Raw genomic sequence first — 17,400 nt, forward strand, 5'->3', positions numbered from 1 at the left:
ATATATATATATATATATATATATATATATATATATATATATATATATATATATATATATATATATATATATATATATATATATATATATATATATGTATATATATATATATGTGTGTGTGTGTGTGTGTGTATATATAGGTGTGTGTATATATAGGTACATAAAGCTATGTTTGTTGAATTGTTGTTGGGTGTTTTTCTGCACCATGACTAGGGAAGGTTGTTCGGATTTGATCATTAAAGTAAATGGTGTGTTGTGCTTCCTAAAAAGTTTAGTTAATGGTTGAGTTACTTTCATTAACGACCAGATGGCGACAAAATGGCAGCTATCAGAATGTTTTCTATCCTGGCCATATTACTTACTGAGCTCACGCCGTCTCCCAGGCAAAATTAAAGATGCCGGCGGACCGCACTAGGCCATAGTTTGGACACCCCTGCTCTTGTGGTTTATTTGCTTTGTTTAGGCCACACCCCCCCGCGACTAGACACTGCATTTGAAGGTGCCTTATAGAGAGAGACATTATGGCGAGGGAATGGGAATATGTGGCATCCAATAGGCATTGTTAAATGTTTTATTGCACGTGTAAAATTATTATAACTAATGTATTAGCATCTTTCTTATGTAAGTAAGAGCATTTTTATTGTTCTATGGTTATCATCACACCTTTACACTAAGCCAGGGGTGTCCCAAATGTGGTCCGGGGGCCATTTGTAGCCCATAGCTCAGGTTTTATTGTTGAAATAAAGTCAAACAAAAAGTAAACATGTAAGAAAAATGATAAAGCTTAACTTTTAGTACTTATAATTAATAATAACACTATTTGTCACATACACAAAGTTGGCATAAAGTCTGTTTTTAACTTTTACAAAATAAAAAATATATAAAAATGGCTGTTGCATGCTGTTACTTTTTAATGGAAAAAGTAAGTGGCCTAGTGGTTGGAGTGTCCGCCCTGAGATCGGTAGGTTGTGAGTTCAAACACCGGCCGAGTCATACCAAAGACTATAAAAATGGGACCCAATACCTCCCTGCTTGGCACTCAGCATCAAGGGTTGGAATTGGGGGTTAAATCACCAAAAATGCTTCCAGGGCGCGGCCACCGCTGCTGCTCAGTGCTCCCCTCACCTCCCAGGGGGTGAACAAGGGGATGGGTCAAATGCAGAGGACAAATTTCACCACACTTAGTGTGTGTGTGACAATCATTGGTACTTTAACTTTAACTTAACTTAATTTGGGCTCCATCTAGTGGTACGCCAAAGAATCACTTAATCAAATACTCAAACACGATGTTACTGTTCAAACTGTGTGTAATGTCACAGTGGCCACAATGATTAAATATACTTGTTAAATAAAACCTCTGCTTTGTTTGTAATGAATATTTAGGCCGACTACGCTACTACACTAATTATGCGAATATAGTTGTACACGTTGGCTCCAATGACACTAGAATGAGACAGTCAGAGATTACAAAGAGAAACATAGCCAGGACTTGTGATCTCGCCAGAAAGATGTCCAGGCATCGAGTAATTGTCTCTGGCCCCCTGCCTGCGAGAGGCAATGATGAGAGATATAGCAGATTAGTCTCGCTTAACAAGTGGTTGGCTAGCTACTGTAGGACGCAGGGACTAACGTTTATTGATAACTGGCCCTCTTTCTGGGGCAAACCAGGCTTGCTGATGAGAGACGGCCTTCACCCTAACCAGGAAGGCGCCATCATCCTGTCTAGAAACATAGACTACTATTTAAGTCTCACTTGACTGACTACACTAGAGCAAGCCCGGTCACAGGCAATTACAATGTCTGTTAGTCCGGGTGAGGAGTCAGTTAAGCTAGAACTAGCCAGCGCCAGGCTGGATAATCCATGTACGCATAGCAATTCTCTTAGAATAATACACAATTCACATAATGTTTTTTCTGTTGTGTCTGTGTCAGAGGTGGACATGCATTCTACTGAGGTGGCAAATTATGATATGTCCAGTCTATTGCAGCACCAAGCAAACAATCGGAAAATTCCCGTCATATCAATTCCTAGATATGGTCGAAACTATTTAAAGTGCACTACGCATAATAAACGCAACATTGTTAATATTGCCACTACGGATAATCTTAACAAAAACTCTTCAAACCAGCCCAATACCTATAATATGGGCTTTTTAAACATAAGATCATTGTCTCCCAAGGCGTTATTGGTTAATGAGGTCATTAGAGACAACAATCTTAACGTCATTGGTCTTAGCGAAACCTGGCTCAAACCGGACGAATTTTTTGCGCTCAATGAGGCATCTCCTCCTAACTATACGAATGCGCATGTTGCCCGCCCTCTTAAAAGGGGAGGGGGTGTCGCACTAATATACAATGAAAATTTCAACCTTACCCCTAACCTAAATAATAAATATAAATCGTTTGAGGTGCTTACTATGAGGTCCGTCACACTGCTACCTCTCGACCTGGCTGTTATCTACCGCCCCCCTGGGCCCTATTCGGACTTTATCAGTGAATTCTCAGAGTTCGTTGCTGATCTAGTGACGCACGCCGACAATATAATCATAATGGGGGACTTTAATATCCATATGAATACCCCATCGGACCCTCAGTGCGTGGCGCTCCAAACCATAATTGATAGCTGTGGTCTTACACAAATAATACATGAACCCACGCATCGCAACGGTAATACAATAGATCTAGTGCTTGTCAGGGGTGTCACCACCTCCAAAGTTATGATACTTCCATATACTAAAGTAATGTCCGATCATTACCTTATAAAATTTGAAGTTTTGACTCTTTGTCAACAAGCTAATAATAATAATAACTGCTATAGCGGCCGCAACATTAATGCTGCCACAACGATGACTCTTGCTGACCTACTGCCTTCGGTAATAGCACCATTCCCAAATTATGTCGGCTCTATTGATAAACTCACTAACAACTTTGACGATGCCTTGCGCGAAATTATTGATAGTATAGCACCGCTAAAGCAAAAAAGGGCCCCTAAAAGGCGCACCCCATGGTTTACAGAAGAAATTAGAGCTCATAAATTATCATGTAGAAAACTGGAACGCAAATGGCGCGCGACTAAACTTGAGGTTTTCCATCAAGCATGGAGTGATAGTTTAATAACTTATAAACGCATGCTTACCTTAGCTAAAGCTAAATACTACTCAAATCTCATCCGCCTCAACAAAAACGATCCTAAATTTCTGTTTAGTACAGTAGCATCGCTAACCCAACAAGGGACTCCTCCCAGTAGCTCCACCCACTCGGCAGATGATTTTATGAATTTCTTTAATAAGAAAATTGAACTCATTAGAAAGGAGATTAAAGACAACGCATCCCAGCTACAACTGGGTTCTATTAACACAAATACGACTGTATATACGACGGACACTGCCCTCCAAAATAGTCTCTCTATTTTTGATGAAATAACATTAGAGGAATTATTACAGCGTGTAAGTGGGATAAAACAAACAACATGTTTACTTGACCCACTTCCTGGGAAACTTATCAAGGAACTGTTTGTATTATTAGGTCCATCAGTGTTAAATATTATAAACTTATCACTTTCCTCCGGCACTGTTCCCCTAGCATTCAAAAAAGCGGTTATTCATCCTCTGCTCAAAAGACCTAACCTCGATCCTGACCTCATGGTAAACTACCGACCGGTCTCCCACCTTCCGTTTATTTCCAAAATTCTCGAAAAAACTGTTGCACAGCAGCTAAATGAACACTTAGTGACTAACAATCTCTGTGAACCTTTTCAATCCGGTTTCAGGGCAAATCACTCTACGGAGACAGCCCTCGCAAAAATGACTAATGATCTATTGCTAACGATGGATTCTGATGCGTCATCTATGTTGCTGCTTCTTGATCTTAGCGCCGCTTTCGATACCGTCGATCATAATATTTTATTAGAGCGTATCAAAACACGTATTGGTATGTCAGACTTAGCCTTGTCTTGGTTTAACTCTTATCTTACTGACAGGATGCAGTGCGTCTCCCATAACAATGTGACCTCGGACTATGTCAAGGTAACGTGCGGAGTTCCCCAGGGTTCGGTTCTTGGCCCTGCACTCTTTAGTATTTACATGCTGCCGCTGGGTGACATCATACGCAAGTACGGTGTTAGCTTTCACTGTTATGCTGATGACACTCAACTCTACATGCCCCTAAAGCTGACCAACACGCCGGACTGTAGTCAGCTGGAGGCGTGTCTTAATGAAATTAAACAATGGATGTCCGCTAACTTTTTGCAACTCAACGCTAAGAAAACGGAAATGCTGATTATCGGTCCTGCTAGACACCAACATCTATTTAATAATACCACCTTAACATTTGACAACCAAACAATTAAACAAGGAGACTCGGTAAAGAATCTGGGTATTATCTTCGACCCAACTCTCTCGTTTGAGTCACACATTAAGAGTGTTACTAAAACGGCCTTCTTTCATCTCCGTAATATCGCTAAAATTCGTTCCATCTTGTCCACTAGCGACGCTGAGATCATTATTCATGCGTTCGTTACGTCTCGTCTCGATTACTGTAACGTATTATTTTCGGGCCTCCCTATGTCTAGCATTAAAAGATTACAGTTGGTACAAAATGCGGCTGCAAGGCTTTTGACAAAAACAAGAAAGTTTGATCATATTACGCCTATACTGGCTCACTTGCACTGGCTTCCTGTGCACTTAAGATGCGACTTTAAGGTTTTACTACTTACGTATAAAATATTACACGGTTTAGCTCCAGCCTATCTCGCCGATTGTATTGTACCATATGTCCCGACAAGAAATCTGCGTTCAAAGAACTCCGGCTTATTAGTGATTCCCAGAGCCAAAAAAAAGTCTGCGGGCTATAGAGCATTTTCTATTCGGGCTCCAGTACTCTGGAATGCCCTCCCGGTAACAGTTAGAGATGCTACCTCAGTAGAAGCATTTAAGTCCCATCTTAAAACTCATTTGTATAATCTAGCCTTTAAATAGACCCCCCCTTTTTTAGACCAGTTGATCTGCCGTTTCTTTTCTTCTCTCCTCTTCTCCCCTGTCCCTTGCGAGGGGGAGTCGCATAGGTCCGGTGGCCATGGATGAAGTGCTGGCTGTCCAGAGCCGGGACCCCGGGTGGACCACTAGCCTGTGCATCGGTTGGGGACATCTCTGCGCTGCTGACCCGTCTCCGCTCGGGATGGTTTCCTGTTGGCCCCGCTGTGGACTGGACTCCCGCTGATGTGTTGGATCCACTGTGGACTGGACTTTCACAATGTTATGTCAGACCCACTCGACATCAGTTGCTTTCGGTCTCCCCTAGAGGGGGGGGGGGTTACCCACATATGCGGTCCTCTCCAAGGTTTCTCATAGTCATTCACCGACGTCCCACTGGGGTGAGTTTTTCCTTGCCCGTATGTGGGCTCTGTACCGAGGATGTCGTTGTGGCTTGTACAGCCCTTTGAGACACTTGTGATTTAGGGCTATATAAATAAACATTGATTGATTGATTGATACTGTATTCTACTGTTGGTCAGTATGGTTGTACTTGGACAGCCAAGTGTTTGTTTGTGTGTCACAACTTCTCCCCCAGCCTAAAAAAATAAAAATAAAAATAAATAAAGTCCAAACAAAAATGTTAAAACGTGCCACTTTTGATGGGATGCTCCGTAATATTTTTTTAAAATTAGATCACAACGAAAAATACAAAACAAAAATGTCACAATGACGTCACTTCAAAGATCCAAGATCAAGTCCAATACTGCTCACAGCCACAAGGGGGAGTAATAGCACCAAGCAGTGTAGCTTCAGAGATGCTACGCGCTAATGTAAAAAATATTTATCCAATACAAAAAAATGTTTATGACAATTTGACCTATTTGATAACATCCAATGTATATGAGGACATGGCAAGACACAGCGAGGTTGTACCCCTAACTGTCCTAAATAAACAAAAAGCAGGTCACGGTTTTTGATCCAGGATCACTTCGTCTGTCAGCAGCGTTGCAAAAGGTGCAAGTGATTTGTGATACGAAGAAAGAACTCCAAACATTCCCCCGCCCGTTCTCTGCATGTCGCTGTGCTGTACGTAATGTTTAGCACTCTGGCCTCATGTCCCACAGTGGGTCAGCCTCAGTGGGACATGACAGCCTTGACTGTCGGCGCGTCCCAGCCCTACGTACACCAGTGGGGTTTTTTTTCATAAAGAAATACAATCATGTGTGCATACGGACTGTATCCCTGCATACTGTATTGATCTATATTGATATATAATGTATATATTGTGTTTTTTATGTTAAATAAATAAATAATTTTTATTTTTTAATTTCTTGTGCGGCCCGGTACCAATCGGTCCTGGTGGTTGGGGGCCACTGCTCTACACCACCCATAGAGAAGCGTTTAAAACCTCTCGCACGTGAGCTTTGCAAGCATGAAAGCGATGGGATGCTAAACGCCTGACATGACGGCCATGTAGGTCAGGTCGTCTCTTCGTCACGTGAGTTGTCTGTAGGGTTCAGTATTTAGGTTGTTTATATTTGTACGCTACCATGTTTGCACATGGCTGCAAACACATACGTTCTTTGGGTCGGTCCATTCTTCACCCAAAACGAATAGGTTTCTTACAGTAGCTGCACGACTGTGTGTAATTTTGAACTTTAACCCCAGCTACCTCAAGCAATCAGGTATAATTTCAAAATCAATAGGATTATTGCGGTAACATTAAACTGTCCCGAGGTGTGGCTTCAGTGGATTTATGACCGAAGTACCAAATAATAAGTGCTGGTTTAAGCACTTTTCATTTTTACTACATGTGTGCCACTCTTCAAATCAATGATTGCGCTAAAATAGGCCAAACCTGGGAGAGGATGTGAGAAAACAATTTGTGACAGTGACGACAAATGTGCAAATGCAATTTTTTGAGCATCGACATAGCAAACATTTTGGATGAGGCATTGTTTTAAAATCAATGGGGCGATTGCAGTAACATAAAACAGTCACAGGATCCCCAAAAGTTCTGTGAAAAATTATTTGACCTTTAAATCATATAAAAATCAATAGCCTTTATTTTTGATTGCAGGTATTATTGTAAAAACCAAAAGGCATCAAAGAATAATAGCTACAAAAAAAGGGTAACAAATGTACATGAAATGTAACATTCTTTTGTTTTCTCTCCTTGTTTTTTTTTTAGCTACCTCAGGGATTTTGGGATGGATGTAGTTAAAAATCTTTAGGGTTATTGATACGACACAAAGAGAAGCAGAAACATACTCTTTTTTTGTCTCAGTATTCTTTTTTTTTTAGCATTGCTGCTCTAACACAAAACAATATTCTTCCGCCCCCCGTCTTAAAAAAAAACAACAAAAAAAACAATAGGGCTATTGCTCAAACATTATGGAATGATACCTACATAATTAATAAAAGCTCAATTAAAGATATAACATAAGTGACAAAAACATGTTTTTTTAATTCCAACTAGCTGAAAAATGAGTATAAGGTCAAATAAAACAAAAACCATTTTCTTTTTTTCATATAAAATATGGCTATCGGGTTCAAATATGATTTTTTTTTTTTCAAACAATAGTGTTATTGCCATAACGTAACATGATACCATAAACAATCAGTAAAAGTTCAATTAAAAACATAACTACGGTGCAGTTTTCTTTAAGCACAACTTTAAAACCGATAGCATTGCTGCTCTGACATCAATTATTTAGGAATGTCCTGATACAACTTTTTCAATTCCGATCTGATATTGGTGCCTTGAGTATTGGTCGATACAGATGGTAATCTGATACAATATCAGCACGATTTATAGGACATACTTTTATCATTTTGTACTGTGGATCATTAGGAAAAGGCTTCATTACATGTAGAACAAAAGTAGATATGGAAAACTCTAACCCTATGACAGATTTATGCATTTGAAGTGGAGTGGTAATTTGTTTTACCAGGACACCTAATGGTCATGATAATTCATTAAATTAAGCAAATGACGCAGTAAGTTGAATGATGCGGACACGTTTGTTACTGGATAATTTTGCGTATGCTTCAGCCTTGGAGATTTTGTATGTGTAAGTAATATGCGACTATGATTATTAGATACTTGTTTATGTTGACACATGTCGTGTTTGCAATATTGTTCAATCGTGGACACTTATTATGTATGCATGTGTGCTATTGTGCGCTTAGCTGATGTGTAGCTGCTCGCTCCTAGTAGCCTATAGTCTACCATGTTTACCTTTTGTAGATGACTTGACTGAAATACAATAAAAGACCAACCTTTAGACGTTGGCTGCCCAGCTTTGCACAAGTAAACACGCTGCAGGGCTGCTTGTTTCGGAGCTTAAATCAGAGATTTTAGATGCAGGCCGATATCATCTGATACTTGCTTTTTGCTGATATCGGCCCGATAACTGATATCAATATTGGACCGGCACACAAAAATAATGGTGGGATTCTATTACTAAGCAGGATGAGAGCATTCAGCAGAAGCAAAAGCATGAATGGTACAGTTGGGGCCTGATTTACTAAAGGTTTTGCATGTACTAAAACACGTGCAAACCTGATCGCTCACGCAAAGCTGATCTATTAAACTTGCAGAAAATGAATTGTGTCTGTAATGTGAACATAATAAGGCGTGCAATCCATTCTTCATTAATTTGCAAATTTTATGCTGATCATCAAAACGCCTACAATAACGGGAGGATAATTTGCAAAAATAATTATTTAGCACACGCAATATGATTTATCAACACTTGTTTTTCGAGCACTATTTTGCGTTTTATTGAGCACGTCTGCAGGATCAGTGCTTGCGCTGCTAAAAGGGACGATGGACAGACAGACATTTGTGTGCCAACATAGTGGATGGTCAGAAATAAGAAATATTAGATATATTGTGTTTTCAGCAATTTCCTTTTATAATAATACAGCTGCGGATGAAAACAAATACAACTGATGCATTTTGGTGGCTGTTGGCGTTCTTTTTTTTTTCATTTAGTAAAAAAATTACTATAGTCCATCTCAGTGTTTCCCACACATTCATTTATTTTTGGCGGCCCGCCACGAAAGAATTACGTCCGCCACAAATAAAAAAAATATATCTTTTTTTTTTTGTCCTGTCCAGCTTCTCAGGCAAATCATGTAGATGCCCATATAGGCTGTTCAGATTTACTTTACAAAAGAGAAGGGTAGGATACTTCTCTTGTTGCCTTATTTGTATTTGACCACTACTGTTTTCTGTTTATTTGTTACTGACTGTGGAAGGACACCTCTGCCTCTGTTTCACTTTATGTTGCTGGTAAATAATATGGTTGTAGTAGAAGGCGCAGAGCTTTAAGAGACATTTTAGCTTTTATATTTTATAAGATATATTTTTTGTAAGAACCACAATTAATAAATATATTTCATTGAATAACTTATTGATCAAATCTGTATATAAATATGTACATAAAGTGTTGTAATTATATTGTAAAATGGATGGATGGATGGACGTATAAAACAAAACTGTTATTATTCATTAGTAAGTATACATTTTTTTAGCCTTTTTAGAGAAAATCATATCATTGTAGTAAATTATGCAAATTACTCGATGATGTTATGGTGACCACACCCATAGCCACGCCCCCACCGCCACAGGTATTTTGGCAGTTTATGGGAAACACTGTATCTCCTACAAGAAAAGACATCTTTCATTGTGCATTTTCTTGCGTTTGAGTCATTCCAGATGTAGTGAGTCTTATTCTGCGTTGTGTAGTTTTTTAAAATAAAAGACACTTCACCATGTCGTCGGTTCAGTATTTATTGACCACCTGTGTTGGAAACATGAAACACACACACAGGTCTCAACTTTCTGGCGGAGTGATATCTGCTCCTTCTCATTCAAAAGTCCGAAGGAAGAGGAAGTAACAAACATTCATTCATATAAAAATAATAATAAATTAAATTACATTAACAAAAACGTTTTTATCACAAAATAATAATAATGCACAAATCCACATACCTGTGCTGGAAACATGAAACACACACACAGGTCTCAACTTTCTGGCGGAGTGATATCTGCTCCTGTGTGATGTAAATACCATGTGGAAATACTACCAAACAATTCACACAGTCGACGCTCTACTTCTAAATAAACAAAATTGTACATAAAAATTACCCAAAACAACACATCACTTGTACCCACAACCTTATTGGGTTAACTTTTAAAGTATCTAGAAACGTTTAGGAAGAATATTTACAATATGAAGAAACACGGAGCAGTGAAGAACTATTACCTTCTCATTCAAAAGGAAGTAAACAGCCGAAAAAACAGCAAAGACACTTCCCGCACCGGACATCCGGTTCTTCAAAATAAAAGCGATACTTCAAAAAAATATATATAACACCCTGTATAGTTCATAATATAGCGCAACAACATCACAATATTACACAGACACCCCAATGCGCTGGTGATGCGATCTACGGCCTCGAGCACAGAATGACGTGTCAGTGTGCACATATTTATTTTGTCGAGATTGCGTTTCAGAAAAGGTGTTACAGATTACAAATGTGTGCCGCTGGTCCAACACATCACACACACATGTACAGAAAATGATCGTCTCCGTGGTAAAACCCTGCATTCACTCAAAATCCTCATTTAAATAAGGCGGCCTGTTTTAGTAGCTCACACGCAACATGCCCACTCATAATACACACTGTTTAGCGTGTGTTATTTGGATGATAGTAAATCAGGCTCCAAGTGTCCTCATTGACATCCACGTTGTCACGGTGCCACCTTCAAAGGTCGGTGTTGCCACACAGGGGTGGATGTGGGGACAGGGTTGTTTTGGCGAGAGCCCACAAGGCCATCTTCCAAGCATTTATGAGGCCTTTTTAATAAAACCACATAAAACGAGACTCTGGTTACATCGTTCTCATCAGATGGGCCAATTCATGACCCCACATCACCTCTGTGGCCTATCAAAAAGTATAAAAGCGCGACATTGAGCCGCCACTGTGCTCTGCTGACTGGGAAACTGTTGAGATGCCTGACACTGACACAATCATCTCCAACACTCCGAGGTCGGAGACAGGTGGGATTTCATTTGTTTTATTTTACACGGCAAAAGATGCTCTTAACTAACTTCTGTTGCATCCGACACAGGCTTGTACTTTACCTTGACTTTGTATGCCAAGTGCAATTTAAGGGTCAAATTGCAGTGACTCATTTTTATCATATTTTTTTTTACATGCATTGCACAACATGTTGTACATCTGAGGCGCCACTATAGAAAACCAAAGCATTTGTTGTATCAGGAAAAAATGTCCAAGGATGGTATTTGTATGCTTACTAGAAAATGTTTTTAAAGAATATTTAAATTACATTATTTCTATGTATAATGCTGCGCATACACTTACATTCGATTGATATTTTGACACAATATTAATAGGAGTAGTAGTAATACTGGAAAAAAAAAATAATATTAATAATAGTGAATAATACATATAATAATAATTATTATATTACTATTATTTTTGACACATTATTAATAGGAGTAGTAGTAATAGTGACAAAAATAAATATTAATAATAATAGTAAATAATACTAATAATAACAATAATACTTATATTAGTATTATTTTTGACACATCATTAATAGGAGTAGTAGTAATATTGAATAAAGTTAATAATAATAATGAAAATAATAATAAGAAAAAGATAATAATATTAATAATAACTATAATATCTATATTAGTATCATTTTGACACATTATTAATAGGAGTAGTAGTACAATGTTAGTGATACAAAATATTGAGTAGCAACGAGACACAAAAATATGGTATAGCGGAGGGATAGTACATTGAGTACAGAAAAAAACAATAGTATAAGTTATATTAATTTCATTTTTTATCATTATTATTATTAGTAGTAATATTGAATACAGTTAATAATAAGAAGAAGAAGATAAGAATATTAATAATAACTATAATAGCTATATTAGTATTATTTTGACACATTATTAATAGGAGTAGTAGTACAATGTCAGTGATACAAAATATTGAGTAGCAACCAGACACAAAAAATGTGGTATAGCAGAGGGATAGTACATTGAGTACAGAAAAAAACTATAGTATAAATTATATTCATTTTATTTGTTATCATGATTATTAGTAGTCATTTTAATGTAGCAATAATTTTAATACAAATAACAATGGTTGAAAAGATCAAGAATTGCGTATACAATGGGATAAAAAAGAATAAATACAAGAACACTTGTGAAGGGGGATCTTATTATAGTAATATTACACTATTAAAAACATATTACGTGTTAATTACTGAAAGTGAACAAAATACTTTATCAGTAATTGCTGAGGCATGGTGAAGAGTAATTAGATCTGCTTCTTCCCACCATTTATCAGACATGGTATATAGTTTCACATTTCTCATGTTTTTATTATTGGAATTACTTGAGTATAACACATTTACATTTATCTTTTAAAATAGGCACACCTGCACAAATCGATAACAAAACCTTGGAATCCTGCCTCATTGTGACATAGTGCAGTTCTACACTACTGCACACCGCAATATTAAACATATTGCTCAAATAATATTGAAGTGAGCATTTTGATTGATGTTTGTCAATGCTACATCTGGTTGTCGTTCGATTTTGCAAGTGTACCTAATGTAGTATTTGTTGGCAAACAAAGCGCTTCTTTTCCTCACTTCGGAGAAAACAGCTGTCCTAAACACACGTTGCCTGGTGTTAAAAATAAACCAATAATTTGCAAAAATGTGACCAGTGAAGAGCTAGTTGGCCCGGTTTGTGTTTGACACTGGCACCTTTTTACGTAATATAACTGTGTCATATTTATTTTTGCATGGAATAAAATCTCTGTGGTATAAATAAATAAAGCATGGTTGCTGATGATTGCATCGTAACATTGTCAGGATGAATGTCCTGATCTTCCTCCTGAACTATAAAATATTGCAACGGGTTATGAAACTGTTATTATTATTGTTGTGTGACATGAAGTGACTGACCAATCGTCTCTTAACGGAAATGTCATCAGGCCAAATATGATCCCTTGTGATATTGAAATGAAGGATTAACACACGCAGCATCCTTGGAAGTATAAATAAGCTATTTGTTTGTGATTGATAAACCAATTGGCTCATTTCCCTCATCCTGAAGAATGTTTATCTTCTCCAGTGATGGCCTTGAAGCCAGTCCAAGCACCATCATGGCAGCCAAAACAGCTCCACACATTAGATGCTTACTGATGGGATGGTGTGCCAGAAATAAATGCTTTTCTAAGTTCCTGACCTCAGATACACCTGCTAAATACTATTGACCTTAAAGGCCTACTGAAAGCCACTACTACCGACCACGCAGTCTGATAGTTTATATATCAATGATGAAATCTTAACATTGAAACACATGCCAATACGGCCGGGTTAACTTATAAAGTGCAATTTTAAAATTCCCGCCACACTTCCGGTTGAAAAACTCCTTTGGATATGATTTATGCGCGTGACGTCACAAAATCCACGGAAGTGATTGTACCCCATCAACCCGATACAAAAACCTCTTGTTTTCTTCGACAAAATTCCACAGTATTCTGGACATCTGTGTTGGTGAATCTTTTGCAATTTGTTTAATGAACAATGGAGGCTGCAAAGAAGAACGTTGTAGGTGGGATCGATCGGTGTATTAGCGGCTAAGTACAATACTTACAGCAACACAACAAGGACTACTTACTACGCCTAGCTGATGCTTGCCGCCAAACCCACGGATGAAGTCCTTAGTCGCGCCGTCGATCGCTGGAACGCAGGTGAGCACGGCTGTTGATGGGAAGATGAGGGCTGGCTGGGCGTAGGTGGAGCGCTAATGTTTTTATCATAGTTCTGTGAGGTCCGGTTGCTAAGTTGCTAAATTAGCCTTAGCGTCGTTAGCAACAGCATTGTTAAGCCTTACCAGGCTGAGAATTTTTAACCGTGTAGTTACATGTACATGGTTTAATAGTATTGTTGATCTTCTGTCTATCCTTCCAGTCAGGGGTTTATTTCTTTTGTTTCTATCTTCATTTGAGAACGATGCTATCACGTTAGCTCAGTAGCTAAGTGTGTCACCGATGTATTGTCGTGGAGATAAAAGTCACTTTAAATGTCCATTTCGCGTGCTCGACTCTCATTTTCAAGAGGATATAGTATCCGAGGTGGTTTAAAATACAAATCCGTGATCCACAATAGAAAAAGGAGAGAGTGTGGAATCCAATGAGCCAGCTTGTACCTAAGTTACGGTCAGAGCGAAAAAAGATACGTCCATCACTGCCTCTCTAGTCATTCACTGTAACGTTCCTCCTCTACGAATCTTTCATCCTCGCTCAAATTAATGGGGTAATCGTCGCTTTGTCACTCCGAATCTCTCGCTCCATTGTAAACAACGGGGAATTGTGAGGAATACTAGCTCCTGTGATGTCACGCTACTTCCGGTACAGGCAAGGCTTTTTTTTATCAGCGAGCAAAAGTTGCGAACTTTATCGTCGATTTTCTCTACTAAATCGTTTCAGCAAAAATATGGCAATATCGCGAAATGATCAAGTATGACACATAGAATGGATCTGCTATTCCCGTTTAAATAAAACAAATTCATTTCAGTAGGCCTTTAAACTAAGGTAACATTTTGTAACTAGGGATGTAAAGAATAAATCAATATATCGATTTATATTTCTTAGATTCAACTAAATCAATATGTGCTTGGCAAGTTTGCTTGGCAACCGATCGATTTTATCAGTACTAGTAAAAGGAAAACATTGGATTTAAGAACAGCACACTTTATAAGAAGTTTAGCACTTTTAATGATAATGCGTCATCAAATCAAAAATGGCAAATAGCTCAGGTGGTCGAGAAACAACAACAACAACAAACGCAAACGCCACAAGACAATATCATAAATTACAACACAACAACTTTTAGCTACAGCACAATTGCAAAAGCCACAACAAAGACAGATGACACAACACGATAATATAAAACCACAACTCAACTTTAAGCCACAAAGGACGCGACTGACCGGAACACGACAACATGCAACTGGCAGCCAAGGAGAAGTCATTTCATTAGAAAGAAATACATAGAGGAGATGGATGAAGGAGGCTATGGACATCAGGAAGCGAGGGGCCAACACCATCAACAGGGATGAAAGGAGCATACGTGCTTCCACACACCTGGTACGCTGTCCTTCATCGACAACACCAGGGCAGAGAACAAATAATGTATGGCCGGCTCGGGGAACATTATTTAGCAGGTAAATCTATTGTTAAGATGTTGGTTACTGTACTTTTACTGAAAAAAAACATGTTTGAATGTTGAAAATGAGAACAGAAAAGGTTTCCTCTTGTTAATTCAAACTAAAGTGTTGGTCGCACTTTATTTAAATAAGATGTGAATGCATTAGCCATTAATTGTTGTTTACTTGCTTGTTTGTATCCATAATTCATGTATACATAATTCCCTTACAAGAAATAACAGGAATATAGAAAACTTCCACTGCAGTGTCCAGTATTTATTTCACAGTCACACTGCTGGATTAGTTTTGCCAAAATGTTACTTAATCGATTCCAGCACACTGATTCGTTTCGGATCGTATCATTCTAAAAAAAAAATTATATCGTCCCTGAATCGTATTGGCAACCACAAATATTTAATCGAATAATTTATTAAACAAATCATTACACCCCTATATATAACACAACTAACTGGTAACACAACTAACTTCACCTTAAAGGCAAAGGTTCTGGAAGTACTGAGTCAGTTTAAATGTAATTACACTCCACTATGATTTTTTTCAATTACAGTATTTTTTTTCTCAATTTGACTTCGAAAGACACAACTACAGGATGTTTTTCACTATTTTACTCTACTATACAGTAGTTCCCCTTGAATCCTCATCCTATTAAAATGCAGTGGGGAATAATTACTAGAACTCAAATACACCTGACGGTGATACTTGGACACGTCGTCAGTGATAAACCCGGGGTCATAGGGTGTTTCATCAGACACCCTCGCCCGGGCGACTTGTTTCCAAGTAGCGGCGAGGGCGACTTGTTTCCAAGTAGCGTACTATGGATCCCCCCTGTGGATCCACAGCCACCGGGAGGCCTTCTCTGCGGCCTCGAAGATGGTCTTAGTGGCTTTTCTCGACGGCAGTCCTCTAATGCCAAGGAGTTTGAACACTCGCTGTAGGGAGTGACCTGCGAAACCTCTGCAACCGACGTTGATTGATTCGCAGCGGGATTTCCAGCCATTGAGTTTGGCACTCTGCGGTGAGCTCGGAGTATTTGGCCCTTTTGCGCTCAATGGCTTCGCCAATCTGGTCCTTCTAGGGGGCAGTCAGCTCCAGTAGCACCACTTGCTTGGTTGACTCCAATGTTAACACCATGTCTGGGCGGAGTGAAGTGGTAGCGATGTTGGTCAGGAATTTGAGTTGCCTTACCAGGTCAACTCGGAGCTGCCAGTCAGGAGCAATGGAGAGGAGGCCCTCTGATGAGTTGGGCTGGTGACTTTCCTTCTGCCCTGCTTTGATGAAGGCAATCGACTGCTTCGGGGCAATCTGGATCTTGCTGTTGTGTATCGCTGTGCAGATGGAATCAGCCAAACATTTTGAAAATTAGTAGTGGCGCCAGCGATACCACCCTTCCCCTAGAGCCTTTTGGCACCAGCTCTGGCACAGATTACACTCTGGAGTACCTGCTATGCCCCAGGTGTGCAGGTTAACCGGGCTTGGGAGAACATGGTACACAGATTGAATGAGGAACTTTGTGCGCAGAATCAAATTTTTTCAGACCTCTGCCCAGGTAAGTCTACCTTGTCCACGCCCCTTCCTTGGACATGCTGACCATCTTGCTGTGACGTTCTTCTTCCACCTCTGCTCGGATCTCGTCTTGGACCAGTTGGTGCTTCTCCTTGCCGTGGGCCCGGTCGTACCATGGCTTAGGAAAGCTACCAAGGCCTGCCCTTCATATTGCCACAGTACCCACCAAAGTCTTGTGCCTTAGCCGTGCCTCCACTCTGCTTATGGCTTTTTGTGCCTGCCACTTCCTCCGGGTCTTAACAAAAATTCCTGCCGAGCCCACCTTGACATCTGCGGAGTCCCTGTACACTAACACTTGTCTGGCGCGGGGGATTTTTAATTGGTCCAAGAGGCCGCTGAGGGGGAGGTGCATCTTGGTGGATTGGCCATATTGGGCAATGCTCAAGGACCAAGGGAGCCCCAGCCAGTTCCTCAGGAACTGGTCTTCTCTAGTGCCTATACCATTGTCAATGGTACCTCTTAGATTAACAGGGGCCCGAGTACTCTGGGCAGCCCTCCGTACTGATACATGCAGGCGTTGATTTTTCTTGGGAGTCCAGACTTGATGAAGTTACAGATCTTCATAGGAA

The sequence above is a fragment of the Entelurus aequoreus genome, linkage group LG08, assembly GCF_033978785.1.
Source record: "Entelurus aequoreus isolate RoL-2023_Sb linkage group LG08, RoL_Eaeq_v1.1, whole genome shotgun sequence".
Taxonomy (NCBI): Eukaryota; Metazoa; Chordata; class Actinopteri; order Syngnathiformes; family Syngnathidae; genus Entelurus; species Entelurus aequoreus.